The following is a 16,793-nucleotide window of genomic DNA, read 5'->3' on the forward strand; positions in this document are numbered from 1 at the left end:
AAACATTTCAACACACAACTTAAGACATGCCCACCCCACATTTTTTCTTTCCCCACTGTCTCTAAAGCACCGGCATAGGTCATAATCATACTCGGCCTCCGGGTGCAGTGCAGAACACCAGTGACCACACCATCCAGGACAGTCTAAAGAGGATTTTTGGGCGGGGGCCGGGGGTGTGGAGGCCCTGGACATTGGCCTCAAAGTCTTGGGGTAAGAGCATCTCTGGATGTGAGGAAGCTCTCCCACCTCTCAAGCTTTGAGCTCTTTCATCAAAAGGCTTGCCATTTTTACCAAAGTTTACACTTTATCTAGTCAAACCTTCATCAAGGGAAGCCCAAATGTATTTTCCTCTTCTGTGCCCATACAAGCTGTTTCAGCAGGACCGTCCGGCATTGCCATTGTCCCTTCTCCTCCTCCAGCAGTGATATGATACCACAAATACCTATATACCGCTTTTCAACAAGGGTTCCCAAAGTGGTTTACACGAATATGAATGAAATGTCTCCCTGTCCCCAAAGGCTCACAACCTAAAAAAGAAACATCAGATAGACACCAGCAACAGCCACTGGAGGGATGCTGTGCTGGGGATGGATAGGGCCAGTTGCTCTCCCCCTGATCAATAAAGAGAATCACCACTTTAAAATGGTACCTCTTTGCTCAGTTAGCAGGGGATTCGTTTCACCAAATTTTGCCAAATAAGATTAAATTTGGCTAGATAAGTGCTATCCTTTCTAATGCAATTTTAGATGTCATTAGCCATACAAATGTCTTTTCACTTTTAAGCCTATGACAAATTCACAGATGAGCTCAGCACTCCCTTTTATCAGTTGTAAATTTGTTACTCCTCAGTTCCTTACACAATCACTCTCCTTTGAATGGGCAGTGATATTCTTTTATTAGGATGGACAGGAAATCGGAATAACTAATTTACCATCTTTTGCTCATTATCTGGTTTTAATTGTCTTGAGCGATGTAGGCCTGTGTAGCAGCATATACAGCACCCTGTTGGAAAGTAAGTAAAACCACATATTGATCCCTGAAACATGGGAGACAATGTGGGTAGAATTAAAGATATTGTGTGGGGCTTTTTGAAACGTTCTGCAAAACCACAGAAAGACCAGCAAGCACTAAAAAGCAATCAAGTCTCGCAGCTTGAGCAAGGTGACTGATAGGAGACTGCAGGCTGACTCTTGTTTATTGACTAAATAAAACAGGACAGGACATATCAGCACCTGGTTTTTTAATGCTGTTTTTATGAAATGCAGTACTAATTACAGGAAACAAGACCTGGTCTTCTTTACTCGCTCTCTTTCCTACTTGCCACATTACCATATTTACCCAAATAGAAGATGATTCAGAACTTGAGATGACCCCCTTTAAGAAAAAGAGGTTATCTGCTCAAAAGGAACAGGACTCTGAATTTCAGATGACCCCCTGATTTCTAACATCAAAGAACTTGGGGAAAGCCTAATCTTGGATTCAGATAAATGTGGTACTATTACTGTTATTGGCTGACATGAGTTTGCTTACAGTTTACTGTCACCACAATAGTGTGCAGGGACTGCTCTGGACATGCCCTGATGTTGTCAAGAAGCAGCAGATGAGGAAGCAGCATTTCCACAGGGTTTGTTGTGAAAGGGGAAATCTGCAGAAATCCTGCTTCCAGAAATGTTGCTTTTTAATAGCGACGGGGCTTGCTTTGAAATCCGCAGCAGCCCCAGGACAGACTTTCATGACAGTAAGCTGCGCATCATGTCAGCCATTATTATTATTATCATCAATATTTATATACTGCTTTTCAACAAAAACATTTTCAACATGGTTTATATAGAAAAATAAATAGATGGTTTCCTGTCCCAAAGGGGCTCACAGTCTAAACACAAACAAGAGATGACACCAGCAACAACTGATGATGTGCTGAGGTGGAATAAGGGCAGTTGCTCCCCACCACTAAATATAAGAAAATCACCACTTCATAAAGTCCCTCTTTGCTCCATTAGCTGGGGTTTATATTATATTCAGTTATCCACAAATATTAACACCATCGTGGGCCATTAAAATAATCTCATCATGCAATCTCAGCTAGAGTTACTCACACCAGAATCAGATGGGACGGGTCAGTTATTATTAGCTAGGATTCCAACATATCTAAAGGGATCCCTCTTCTCATATGAACCTACCCATTCAAGATCTTCCTTGGAGGTCCTGTCCTGCTTCAGTCCCAATAGCAACTGGCTGCTCAGGATAGAGTAGATCTTCCCTGTTATTCAAGCAGAGGCCATTTGGGCCAAAAAACCACAAAAACAAAAAACTTTCAGTGTGAAAGCTGTTTCCCACAGTGCGGACCTGTGGATACTGTGTTTTTCTGAGCAAATGTGGGGGTAGGAGGATTTCATAGGGATGTGCAAACAGGGTTGATGTTGAATAGGTTCGACATAGAACCTATTCGGTTTGATGGTCTGAACTGAACCATCCAACCCCCATGGTTCAGTTTGGTACTGGACCACCTCCCCCCCCCAGCTGTTCAGTGTGGGGGGGGTCCATGATCTTTAAAAAACATATTATTATTTGTACTTACACTTTCTGGGGGGCTTCTCCGAGGCCGCGGGTAGGTCTCTGGAGTTTACCCTCCCCCTGCCAGCCTCCATTATGTTGTAAATCGCCCTGTTTGGGTGGTCTATGGCTCGTTCCAGATCTCATCCCCATTGAGGTGGCCATTTTTGAGGCTGCCATGCATGCCCAATGGGCCTCTGCATGGCTGGGTCATTTTTAAAAAGACTGCAAAACATGGTCCCCACGCCAGACCAGACCGAACCAGGGGGGTTCAAGGGGGTGCCAGACTGAACTGGCCTGGTCAAGTTTGGATCTGATTCAGACCTGATCCGAACCAGGCCAGCCAGTTTTGTGCATACTCCTAGGCTTTAAGAGAAACAGAGCCCTGGCAAGTAGAGATGTGCAAATCAATTCAGCATTGAATTGACTCGACTCACATCTGGCTGATTTGAATGTTTTGACTTTGAACTGAATCACCCCCAAAAGGGATCATTAGATTTGAAGTAGAATTGAATCCACCAGATTTTGATCAAATCTAGCCAAATCGATTCAATGTTTACTGTGGGGTGGGGGAGGAGAACCTCATTTAACTGATTTTAAAAATGAAAACAAAGAGGCACCGGGGCACTCTGAAAACTGAAATTACGTTTATTATGCAGAACACACACAGCGGGGGGGGGAGCTGACAACCCAACTCACCATCCCCCTTTGAGGAAGAGGAGGTGCGGAGGTCCCTTTGTGGTGGGAGCGGTAACTGCAGAGCCTGCAGAGGAGGGAGGTGGCAATCCGATGGGATAGCCTATGATGGGATAGCCCATTGCTTCTTTGCTACAACACTGATGTTTTTGTGCAAGAACACTGGTGTTCTAGCTAAAAGAACACTGGGCTATCTGTTTAAATGTCCTCCCCATGCCTGCGGGCCATTTGAAGGAGGCTGCTTAGCCTGGCAATCCATGTTAGTCAGTGTGACTTGAGTTGCCCTTCAGGTCGGCCACAAGGAGGGATGACAGGTCCAGCTGCCACCTCCCTGCCACCGCCAGCAATGTTTACCACCCATCAGGAGCGTCTCCACATGCCTCTTCTTCATCAGAGAAGCAACCAGCAGCCACAGGGGGGTGGCGGGTCGGGTCATCAGCTCCCCCTACGGCCTCTGAATAATAAAAGTAATTTTGGGGTCCCCTGGTATGTATTTGTTTTTGTTTTAAAAGTCAGTTAAATGAGGTTGCCCCCCTCACCCAACACACAGCACAAGTCAAATTGACTCGGATTCAATTCAAATCCAATCTACTCCAAATCAAATCAACCTGTTTTTGAGCAGGTGAGATTCCTATTTAAATCAAAACAGCAGGTTTTGATTCAAATGCAAAATGAATCACAATTTTTGATTCATGCACATCCCTACTGTCAAGCCCCAGCACCATCTTAGTTGGGCACATGGACTGCTGGGAAGTATCGTCCTTCTCAACCCTTTCACCATAAAGCTGTATGGGGAAAGTGCTGGAAAGGACTATACCTCCCAGTGCTCCATTCACACCTTCCAAGATGGCACTGGGGCTTGAAAAGGCTCTGTTTCCCTTAAAGGAGCCTCACTAGCTCTAGTAAATATGCATCACTGTGTGGTGCCAGGGGAGCTGTGCAGAGTATTTGGCTTCTAGTGAAACTTTGCACAGGCCTAATAAGCAATTCGTCAGGTAGACACACTTAGGGTTGATGGGAAGCCATCATAGGCTTCTAGGGCTCGCAATGAAGAACACTGGGATAGGGTGTCCTTTTCATTGCTCACCTTCCATTGTAAGCAAACTCTGTACTGTTCCAGAGGGTTCGTGGGTGGGAGCAGCTCTCTGAGCTATTATTACAAGTATTGTCAATATTATTATCAATATGAATGTGTAAAGGATTTTTACTTCTCTGGTAGTAGTATGCTGTATTTTGTTCTGCTGTCTTTTTGCTGTTCTGCTGCTTAGTTTGTTACATTGCTTTTAATTTGCTTAATGTATTTGGTTTTAATGTCGTTAGGTGCCTTAGAATGCCTTTGGCATGAAAGGAAAAAACTGTTATAAAGAGCAATGAAAACATCTTGTTCCCAAAACTGATATCAACTTCAGAAGTCCTTATACTACCATATAGCAGAAAGACTTATACCTTATAGTCTTTCTGCTCTTTCATCTGGTATACTTTCCTAGTGATTTGATTTATCTTTTGCCACACTAGAACAGTTCCTTTCCTATATGTCACGGTTTCATTGTAGTTAAGGTTGAATTCAGACAATGAAACCCCATTCTTGTCACCGGCAAGAGCCCCCTGTAATCTCTTTTGTGCTTGCATGGGTGTCAAGCCACTTCTCTGTACAAACATACTGTATCATAGAGATTATTAATGAGGTAATCTACTTGTCGTCAGTGGAGATAGTCCTTTCGATTCCAGTTGCCAGGATACATGCCCACCATCCACAACTACTCACAAACACGAACATCATCACTGCAAAAAAGCAAATTCAGACCATTTTCTGGTAATCAAAAACTGAGCTCCATAAATGATCTCCCTTTCCACAGTCTTCAAGAAAGCTAAAATGAACTCTTCCTTCCCTGAATAGTTCTCTAAAATGGAAAACATTAAAACCATTAACAACATTACAGTAATCTGCTGAAATAAGAGCCTCCCCATCTCTTACAACTTTTTAAAATGCAGTCAAGACACATTTGTTCACCCAGGCTTTTAATTAGATACTGTTTTAATAGTGTGATGGTTTTTAATAGTTTTAACGTTGTTTTAAATTTTAAATTGTTCTAACGTTTTAACCTTTTTGCTTGTTGTTTTTATTGTTTTGTTGTAAACCACCCAGAGACTTGCATTTTGAGAGGTATACAAATATGTTAAATAAATAAATAAATAAATAAATAAATAAATAAATAAAATTAAGGTGGATAAATGAATCAAAAGACCATACTATCTCAAGGTCACAATGATCACATGTATAAAACAGCAAGTATCCTCTTCCCCTTAAGAAAAAATTAAATTAACCAAATACATTCTGGATATTCCAGTAATACCATGCCAGTGTCCTGAAAAACATCACTTCTTTAACATTAACTCTGGATGAGATCCTTGACTACTTTTGTCCCCTGAATGATATCATTTGTTGTCCCAGAGCTTTGATGGTCTACCCCTAACCTTTCTGACCGTTTCCCCCACCAAGACAAAGACATAGCTTTTCTTATTCCAATCATATTGGCTAAACTATTCTTTGCATTTAATTATTCACTATAGTTTCAGTTTACACAAGGGTAAGTTATTGAAAATTCCACCCAGAGAATTAGCTAAATATTCATTTGATATTATGTATGATGATGTCCTGCTGTTAGCATTAATATGCATAAATCCCCAACATTGCATCTATTATGTTTGTACACATGTAATTTGTTCTTAATGTATGCCCATATTTTTCTATGAAGATGTGACATGCTTCTATATAAGAACAGCCATGCTGGATCAGGCCCAAGGAAGCCCATCTAGTCCAGCATCCTGTTTCACACAGTGGCCCACCATATGCTACTGAAAGCCTACAGGCAGGAGTTGAGGGCATGACCTCCCTCCTGCTGTTATTCTCCTGCAACTGGTACTCAGAGGCATTCTGCCTTTGAGGCTGGAGGTGGCCCACAGCCCTCCGACTAGTAGCCATTGATAGACCTCTCCTCCATGAAGTTATCCAAACCCTTCTTAAAGCCATCCAGGTTGTTGGCTGTCACCACATCTTGTGGCAGAGAATTCCACAAGTGGATTATGTGTTGTGTTGAAAAAGTACTTCCGTTTGTTGGTCCTAGATTTCCCGGCAATTAATTTCATGGGATGATCCCTGGTTCTAGTGTTATGTGGAGATTTCAATCTTCTATATAAAGATTGTTCCATGCATGGCTAAATATATTTTTAGAAATAGCTCCCATGGTTTCTATATTGAGAATGTTGCATTATGTGGACCCAAATTCCAGACACCTATATTGTTATACAGTAGTGAGAGCTGAAGTCTTTGCCATCATAATCTGATTCACAGGCACACAACCAGATGGGAAATTGTCAAATATGAGTAAAGTCCTGCTTTTATTTCCTTCATTACAATTCAGGAGTACTGAACATTTCAAAGCTGAATTTATTTCTTATTTTATCCCATACTTTACAGTTATTTGGTATTAAATCTTAAAATAGAGGAGAGTACATGACACAGTTGCTTACTGAACTGAATAAGCTTTGTACATAAGGTATGCATCCTTCACAGAACTCTCAGCTGAATGTGCTCTGTTCACAAAGGAACTCTAAGGGTGAAAGCATCTCAGCTGGTGTGAAGCACCACTTTCATGTTTAAGGGCCTTCCAAAGTTGGTGGTGGGGAAGAAGCAGCTGATGTCTGGAAGTCAATTTGGGTTGGATGGAGGCCAGCAAACTGAAACTTAATGCTAATAAGCTGGAGCTTAGTCCAAAGAAGCTGGAGCTCAAGATTTCATTTCAGTAAAACCAGTAATCCAAGTGGTGAGGTAAATCTGGACTTCGATGGGGTCCCACTCCACCTGAAAGATCAAGTTCATAGGAACATAGGAAGCTGCATTATACTGAGTAAAACCATTGGTCTATCCAGCTCAGTATTGTCTTTACAGACTGGCAGTGGCTTCTCCAAGGTTGCAGGCAGGAGTCTCTCTCAGCCCTATCTTGGAGAAGTCAGGGAGGGAACTTGGAACCTTCTGCTCTTCCCAGAGCTGCTCCATTTCCTGAGGGGAATATCTTATGGTGCTCACATATCAAGTCTCCCATTCATATGTAACCAGGGCAGACCCTGCTTAGCTAAGGGGACAGGTCATGCTTGCTACCACAAGACCAGCCCTCCTCAGTTCATATGCTGAAGATCCTCTTGGACCTAACACTGTCCCTGGAGTCCTGGGTGGTGGCAGTATCCAGGCTGTGCCTTCATGGATATTTATCTGGCAGCAAAAATGGCTTTTGCTGGGAAGGAGAGATGCAAAAATTGCACCCAGCCCCCTTTTCGCTATCCCTGGATACAGAATAAGACTGGAGCACTGTAAAGCTCCAAACCTTTTGCAGTGCTACTTTCGTTGATCTACTACACTTACTACTATTTATATACCGCTTTTCAACAAATGTTCTCAGAGCAGTTTACATAGAAAGGATGATGTAGCCCTGCATATCATGTCAGCTGCTGAATTCCCTGTTTCTTAGGACTGAGGACCAAATCAGAGGTGACTTGCTTCCCTAACCCCCAAAAAGCACGCATAAGGGGTCTGATCTGAATCAAGATGGTATCATGGTATCAAGGGGTAGAATGCTTTAACCTTTCAGAAGCAGGAAATTGTTCCTGGGCAATGGAATTGCAGGGTGAATCTGGGCATTAGCACACAATGATAGGTTGTGGATTTGTGCCTACAGAAGGACAAGAGATCAATAGGCTCAAACAGTGGCCTTAAGCATGCTTATTTAGAAAGAACTGCAATTGAAATCAGTGGGCTTCATTCTGCGCAGCTCTCTGTTGAAGTGCCGAGCTGCAGCCCAGAAGCACTTCAAAGTCTTTCTGCAGCAGCCACATTGTTACATCATCAGGGCTGCCTTTGGAGTTATGTAGCTGACTGCCTGACAAAGTTCTACAACAATGCATAAAATGAGCTTAAATCTCCATATATGGATTGCTCTGCCTATTAACTGAATGAGAGCATTTGGCAACGGTCATCATTCTAAACTATGCCTGCCTTTGAAATACAGAATTGTTTTCTCAATATGTTCCTTTGCAACTTAATTTGTTTTCTCACATTGAGGCTATTCTCATGACACGAGCTGCCTGGAGTAACTCAGGCAGCTCATGTGGTCGGGAGCATTGGGCGCCCTCCGCTCCCGGCTGCTCCAACCGGGGCAGCCCTGTTCTTCTACCTGACATTTTACTGAGGGAGAACAAACTGTGGGTTCATTCTACCTTGGCAGGGGATCATCTGGGTGATCGCCACCAGATAGAAGCTTCCTCCCCACCCGCCGCCATTTTGGGCAGTGAGCCAGTGGGACAGAGTGGCCACGCTGAGCACAGTGGCTGCTCTAATGAGCTACCATGTCCTGGCACATAGCCACTCTGGGATGTGGGAGGACTTCCTTTTCCTGATCCCAGCTTTGGCCTCTGCTGCTCATGTGGGCACGTGGCACAGTGGAGGTAAATATGGCTGTCGCTCATCTGCTGGGGAGGCAGGAGAAGTCCTGCCTTCCTCACAACCCTCCCAAGCTGTGGCGTGAGGTCATGTGAACGACCTAATTCTCTGTTTAATCAGAATAAAGTTCATGTTAAATAAACAATTCCTAAATGCTGAAAATCAGCTATTCTGTGATAAGTATAACTCAAAAAAACTCTTTATGCAGAAAAATCCAATAGTGTGGGATTGGTATGTTTGTATTGTTTACCCAGAAGTGACCTACACATACAGCAAGATTGCAGTAGACGCTGCATAGGACTGTACCCACATGATAGGTGGGAAGTCAGCTTTTTAAAAAATTAGGGAGAAAAATTGGCTAGAATCTTTGTTCCTACTGTCTCTCCCTAATGTGCCAGTTTTCTGCATGATATAGTGCAAACCCTCTATAATTTTATGTGGGTGGCTTCCCATGTCTGTCAGTGTGTGGAAAACATAAATGGAGTAAATGTCAGGGATATGTTGGGAATTGAGAGAACATGCTCACAGTGAGCATGGCATCCAAACCGATCCAAGTCCAGTGTTTTATATCTGTTTCCCTTGTAAACACAAAGTACAGTGATCTTATGTAGGTTTATCTAAGAATTTTATTGAGAAACAACTCCATTTCCTCCTTTCCCTCCCTCTTTTCTAACTCCACCCCACACTGGGACAAACTTCTAAATGACAAAATATTAAGAAGTATTAGATAGAATACAACATCCAGTTCTTGAGATTCTCTGCCCAACATTCTCCTGACTTCTACCCAACTTCTGAAACCAAGATTTGTAAGATGGGTGGAGAATCTCAGGAGAATATTCAGCGGGTTTGGACATTATGCCCACTGGGAGCACACACTTTCGGTTCCCAATATAGCCCCATTTTCCCCACTTACACGTGCTGACAGTTGTGTGAAGACACCCTGTGAGCCTATTTCTAGACTAGAAATAGAATTTCTGTTCTAGAATTTCTATTCTATTTCTTTTAGGACAGAAAAGTATTTCTGTTCTAAAAGTTGTTCAAAGTGTCACACATTTTCTCAGCTGCGTGTTAAGTATTGCCATTAGCTACAAAATGCGAGCGCTTCTTCCATTTCCTGAATTGGCTCTTTGAGTGATATGTGTAAGCTCCCAGAATGTATCAGTTCACACAGGTCAATGAAAAGGCTAAACATTATCATATCAGGAATAAAGCAGCAGGTGGGGTGGAGAGGTGAGAAAGTCAAGTGAAAGGTCACAAGTCAAATGTTGTCCGAGGCTAAGCAAAGACAAGAGTGAAAAGCATTCACTGACTTGGAATTCTGTCACTGCTTCCTCGCTATTAACATGCCCTATGACTAAATATTCTGGATCCATTAACGTGATGCCTCTTACAGTGCGAACACACAATCTATGCAGCGATGCCTCCAGAGAAATTATAACTGGAGGACTATTCTTCCCCCTGAATGGAACTGTCAGAGGAGATTATTCTTATCTATCTGTGTGGAGGGCTCTTCAGAAAGTAGGGGGTGTTTCTTTTAATAGGAGACAAATGAGAACTCAAGGATTGCTTAGGCTTTTATTATTTGCTTTTGTTTCTTGCTTGAAGCACTCTCCAGACTCTGTTAGAAGAATTTAAACACTACAATTGAATGACATTTTCCATTTACTTTTCTGGTAATTTAATGTTTCGGAAACTGGAAAATATCCAGATTAATAGATATTCCAGCAGGGTGAAAACACATCAGTCTTAAGGACTTAATGAGGGTGGATGGAAGAGGAAGGGCCACCATGCCCTAAAGACATTTATCTGCCCATATCAGCTCTACACATTAGATTAATTACCTGATGAATAGAGCTTTGGGGCTTGATGCATAGGCTTTGAAAGACAGCGACAAACTTCTCATTGACTTCAGTGTCTTTGGGGCCAGGTCCCTCATGAAGGAACATTCAGTGGAGAGTGGGGAAAGTCTGCTAAGTTAAAAGCTGGGAACGTTTGGCTTATGGATGTATGCCAAACTAGGTAGGCCACTTTGGAGCCTTATTTTCTAGGATTCTACCATTGAAAAGAATCATATTGTTATCACTGTGACATTTACCATTGAAAAGAATCATATTAAGCATTAGCCCACTTCACATGGTTGTTGTGAGGATAAGCATAAACCTTGTACACTGCTCTCAGTTCCTCATAGGAAGAGTGGGATATAAATGTAATAAATAAATAAAAACTACTACTTTTTCTACTGCTGCTGCTGTTGCTATGGATATTTATATACCACTTTTCAATGAAAGTTCTTGAAGCAGTTTGCATAGAAAAATGAATAAATAATAAATAAGATGGTTCACTGTCCCAAAAGGACTCACTACTTAAGCATAACAGACACTAGCCTCAACCACTGGAGGTATGCCAGGCTTGGGTTGGATAGGAACAGTTGCTCTCCCCCTGCTGAAAATAAGAGAATCGCCAATTTAAAAGTGCCTCTTTTCAGTTAGCAGGGGTTATATTGACATTATTCACATTAGAATTAATATGAATCTGTTTATGTCTCTGCAGAAAAAAAGGAAAAGAACAACAGGATTGCTAGATGTCTCTTGTTTTTTAAAGGGATCAGTGGCTGACATGATGCACAGCCCTCCATCGCTGGAAGGAGGTCTGCGAAGTGCTGTGGGTAAACAAGAATTTTCACAAGAATCCCTGAAGATTTCTTTCAGGCACTTAAGGGGTGGGGAAGCAATTTTCACATTTCTCTCCTCCAAAAGCCCTTTACTGATTGACAAATCTGTTCCTGAGTGTTGCGCAGTCCTCAAGAACAGATTTATACAAGCATAAAGGGCTTTGGGATGGAGGGGAGAGATGGGGAAATCGCTCCCCCTTACCCTCCACACCTGTTCCACTGTGGAAAGGAGACTTCAGGGCACACCTGCAGCCCTCCTTCCAGCAATGGTGGGCATATCATGTCAGTTATCATTCCTGAATATCGCAGTTTCATTGAACAGATCCTGAATGCTTATTTTATGCACCTTCACTCCAGAATATCCATTATTTTCAGAATTCTGATTCAACAACTCTAGAAGACACCTGGACTCCAATAGAATTGTCATCCACTCCAAGACCTGGGAAATGTCACTTTTTTTATTTCCTAGGGAAATGATTCTCTTTGATTTCAGATATGAAGTCAATGAGAGAAGCAATCAATATGAGAAGCAAAAACCCCATCTCTGTGGTCTCTCAAAGCTCTCTCAGGAACAGACAGGGAAGAGTAACAATCCACGAATGTTCAACATTCACATCTCAAAATTACTTGTTTAATTAAACATTTAGTTTATAGGCACATTTAAGACAGGAAAGAATCATCACATTTGTTGAAACTTGTTAATGTCCTTCACACACACCCTGTTTCACATTTTTATATAAACATTCACTGAGAAACTATGACACGCTAATATTTTTATGACTGTCCTGGTTAAATATGTCTATCTAGCATAGGAGTGCACAACTCAAATGCCCCAGTGGGCTGGAACCAACTATGACTTGATGCGTGGGCCTGAGATAAATTTTCAGCACATTAATTATTACATTAAAAGTAATTATTTAAAATATTAATAAAAGTGAGGGAGTAGAGGTTTGGAGTCCAGAGGAAATGCAAGCGGGAAAGGGCTCAGTAGGCTCAGTAGGCTCCAGTCCAGGGTCAGGGGACATCTGGTCTCAAGTGGCAAACTTTATTGAGCTGCTGCTGCTCATCAGCAAGAAAGGCCAAGTGCTTTTAATAGCTTCTGTTGTTGCTGCAGGATACTGCTACATGGGGGCCAGCAAAAAAAAGTCCACGTGGACCTGATGCTGTCCAGCTCTGGCACATCTACAGGAACATTTGGCCACAGCAAAAAGAAAGAAAGCACCTAACAGGAGAAGACATTAAGGTCATTCTCATGACCAGCCCTACCTCGTAGGACAGGGCTAGCCCAGGTAGGGCTGGTCATGTGAAGTCCCAGGATTGCTCCCAATTTTGCCATTCCTCCCACAGGTAGTCCTGATTTTAACTCCAGGCTTACAGTGAGGAAGGAGGACCAAGCGCATGTCTCCTGACTCACTTTGGTTGTGTGGGTCATCAGGCTGCTGGTAGACATCTTGGTCATAGAGCCGGGGGGAAGGAGCAGCCTAGCAGCATGGCACTTTCCCAATTCATCACACTGCTTGTGCAGTGCATTATGGGATACCTGGCAGCCCAGCTTCCTCCTCCACACCCCACAATCACCACCTGACTTGCCACAGCACTGCTTGTGTGGGTGTGTGGGCAGTGGAAACCCTGATCAGTCTCATATCATGTGGGAGCAGAAAGGTGAGTTTCTGCCTTCCCTCTAGCTCCTCCCTCATTTGGTCATGAGAACAACCTTTCTGTGTGTGTGTGTGCACACACCTGCATGCGCACATGCAGATATGCTAAATGATTTATGAATCCACATCGTTTATCAATCCAAGGGAAATTAAAACTATCAAAAAGTTCAGAACATAAACTGATTCCCCTTATTGCTGAAGGTTGCTTTCAGGCCAATACTATATTAATATTTGGTGCAAACTGTTGGGCAATTTCGTGTGTGTGTGTGTGTGTGTGTGTGTGTGTGTGTGTGTGTGTGTACTTACCTTACTTACTTACATTTGTATCCTGCCTTTCTTCAGTCATGAAAGCTGGTACACCTGGAGTTCTCAGGCAGTTATTTATTGAGGCAATGACCAACCTTGACCTACTTAGCTTAATAAATTAACATAGACCTGTATACAAAAAGATGCTTTCCTTCACAGCAGTGGAGGCATCCCTGCATTGAAATTTTGCTCCTGTAGAAATGTGACAGGATTAACATTATCTGAAAAGCAGCTGTAATCCAGTCATATTAGAATTCTTTATTTGGACATTATATCAGTTCTATCTGTTGTGACTTCTGTGTCAATATACCTTTAAAGAGATTGCAACAGCATGTCAGTAACAAGTGAATATCATCTACACAGTCACCACTTGAATTCAAGTAGCTCGCTATGTGGTGGGGTAATTTTAGATACTTTGCTTGCCTGGATTTCTGATTGGTCATAGATGAGATCTGGCCTCCTACATCATTATATGTGCATCACAATTAATTCACCAGCAACAATCAAATGGTGAGCATTCTTATCAATACCAGGACCACAAGCAGCAGAGCAGGGATCCAGAGGAGAAAGTCCTCCGGCATCCCACAAGGCATCATGTGAGGAGGGTGGCACATTGGAGTGTCACATCAAAGGATTTCCCCACTGCTGGGTGCTCAGGCTGTAGGCAGTATGAGCATCCACATGACCAGGGAGTAGAGTAGAAGGGCATGTTCACACCCTTCTACCTCACTATCTCTGGTGCAGAGCTCCAAGATAGGGACCAATCTCAATGCTTCACGTGACCAGCTTTACCCAGGTAGCGCTGTCCAAGCCTGGGTAGGGCTGGATGTGTGAACACCCTTGTCAGTGGAGCAGTGAATGTCAGTGGATCAGCAGTTTAGGATCAAGTCATGAGAATGAAAGCCAGTTTACCTAAAGCCCCACATTTGGTGGAACCAGGGCTTGCATTAGGGGTTGGCCAACTGGGGTACTGGCTGAGGCCTCAGAGCCATAAAAACATTACAGCTAAGACCCGGGTGAAAAAAGATGGCACCTGCCAGTGCAGTCGGTAAGAATCATTTCAAGCTGCTGCCGCCGCCACCAACACCACGGTAAATCTTGTTCAAACCATTGCAAGTCTTATCCTAGCAGTGGCCCAGAGTGCTCTTTAGCAGTCATACTCTGGCACTCACCATCTTTATTTTCCTAGAATGCAATGGGCTAATTCTCATCTGTTGCTGTGTCTAGTGAGGTAGGTAACAGCAGGGATAAGCACTCTGGGTAGTTTCAAGTATGTGATGGGTTCTCTGAGGGGTGTAGGGCAGGATATTGGTGCATTCACATGATATGACCAATCTTGGCATATCATAACCTACAACAGAAGCAGAAGATTGTGCGGGGATAGGGGGGAGTGTGTGCACCCAGCAAGGTGTCATGCAGAAGCCTATTGTGCAGGCACGGCAACCTTCAAAATAGCCACTGTGCCAAGGGGGGGAAGGCAGAAAACCAGCCGAAGATTTCAGGAATAAGGGAGACTGGCAGGGAGGGAGAGCCTCTGCGGACCCCGCCCCCCCACACACACACCTCGGACAACTCTCCTGAAGGCGGTAAGTGTAAAAATAAATAAATTAAAAAACAACTCGTGAACCCCCAGGGGGGGTTGATCCAGGATTGGACCCAACAGGGGGTGGTTCCATTTGACCCCAAACAGTTGAACCAAACCGGTCCGATGTCGAACACATTCAACATTGAACCTGTTTGCACATCCCTATTGTAGGAAAGGCAAAGAAATATGGAAAGCGCTAGTAACAATACAGCTGCAGAAGCATGTTCCATCAACACTGAAACCACACCAAGGTAAAACTTCCCAAAATCCTTAACAGCAATGGCAGCCCAAAGCTCTTTTCAGCAATCACCCTTGCTGACACTCACTTTGCATATAATGCAGTGTGCTTGTCCTCACCATTGCATAACTAGCTGCAGTGATAGGGACCAGCAGAGTGTATTTACTAGGAAATAAGGATGGCAGCCATCAGTGCTGTGGCCCCATTGCGCTATTATGAATGGCACTTGATGAAGGGTCCACATGGACCTGGCACTGGGTGGAATGGTCCTTCTAATAAATTTAGCAGGAAACCATATAATTTAGTGCTGACCCAAAACTGGACCTTCTCTAGGGCTCTGGAATGGCTCTGGAATGCACTTCCAAATGAAATCAGAATCTCCCTCTCTCCAACTGGTTTTACATGACTTTTTAAAATGCACCTATTTTATCAGGCTTTTCGCTTATAATGTTTTAACATTTTATTGATTTATTTTATTTTATTTTTATTTAAGATTATAATTGTGTTTTAATTTGTAAATCACCCAGAGATTTTATATAGGGTGGTATATAAATGTGATATATAATATAATATAATATAATATAATATAATATAATATAATATAACTGAGCAAGAGTGCATTAAACTGATAACTTATACAGTAAACGGAAGCAGAATATCATATCAACTGAGTAGGGACAACAACAATTTTGTTACAGAAGAATAAATTAAGGCAGGACTGTTAGCATGAATCTACCGGATATACACATTCCTACTGTCTTGAGAATGGTTGTTCCCATAGGTGAAAGGGGAACCGTAAAGAAAAAGTCATGCAAGTTAAGATTTGTTGACGGGACAGCCAGAAAGAGTTGCTTGCGACTTTTTCATCGGTATGCCGTTTTGATACTTTTACACGGTGGTGCTCACAAGTTTTTGTGCTTTTCAATATTTATGATAATCCACGGTGACATTTCAGTGGGCTAAACCGAACATTTCTGTCTCCTCAGAGACAGGAGACATGCACTCAAGCACCTCCCAGAACTGTAAATACAAGGGTTGGGAAAGAAGCCTCTTTGCTCCCTTATCATGGAACTTGATGCAGTGACTGCAGCTTTGTCACCAGCATGAGAGCAGAGAGGATGCTCTGCTCCATAGCTCATTAGAAACGGAAGCCAAGAGGCTGAGCCGCAGACTATCAGAAATATTGGGAAAGATTTCTCTGCTTATCGCTGGTGACCAAAAATTGCTTTTAGAAACAGAGAATATCTTTTAGCGACCTAGTTTAAAAGCAAGCAGGGGGAAATGCCCAGGAAGAGATAAAATTGATGTACAGGTTAAGTCTGCTGTGTGCTGTGATAGCCGCAGGCAATGTCTGCACTTTATCAGTTTCTACTGAGTCAGGATGTTTATTCTTTTTTTATCTGTTGCTTTAGACTAGCTGTGATATTTGTATGAAATTGTAGCAGCTTTATATTTAATACAAGACTGTTGATTTTTATTTATTTTTTTGTAATGAGGCAAAAAGAACATTGCATTTGATAAAAAGAAAGAGGAGGGATTGAATCTGAGAGTTGGGAAGACCCCCAGAGACTCAGTGTGCAATGGAGCATGAG

The 16,793-nt window shown here is 42.7% G+C and overlaps 1 protein-coding gene across 2 annotated transcripts in view; it reads right to left on the reverse strand.

Moving 5' to 3' along the window:
• The window catches only part of ZNF804B (zinc finger protein 804B), a 372,477-nt gene that overhangs the window by 229,126 nt on the left and 126,558 nt on the right, over positions 1-16,793 (reverse strand). The window lies entirely within an intron of this gene.

Source organism: Hemicordylus capensis, chromosome 6 (assembly GCF_027244095.1).
Source record: "Hemicordylus capensis ecotype Gifberg chromosome 6, rHemCap1.1.pri, whole genome shotgun sequence".
In the NCBI taxonomy this organism is placed as follows: Eukaryota; Metazoa; Chordata; class Lepidosauria; order Squamata; family Cordylidae; genus Hemicordylus; species Hemicordylus capensis.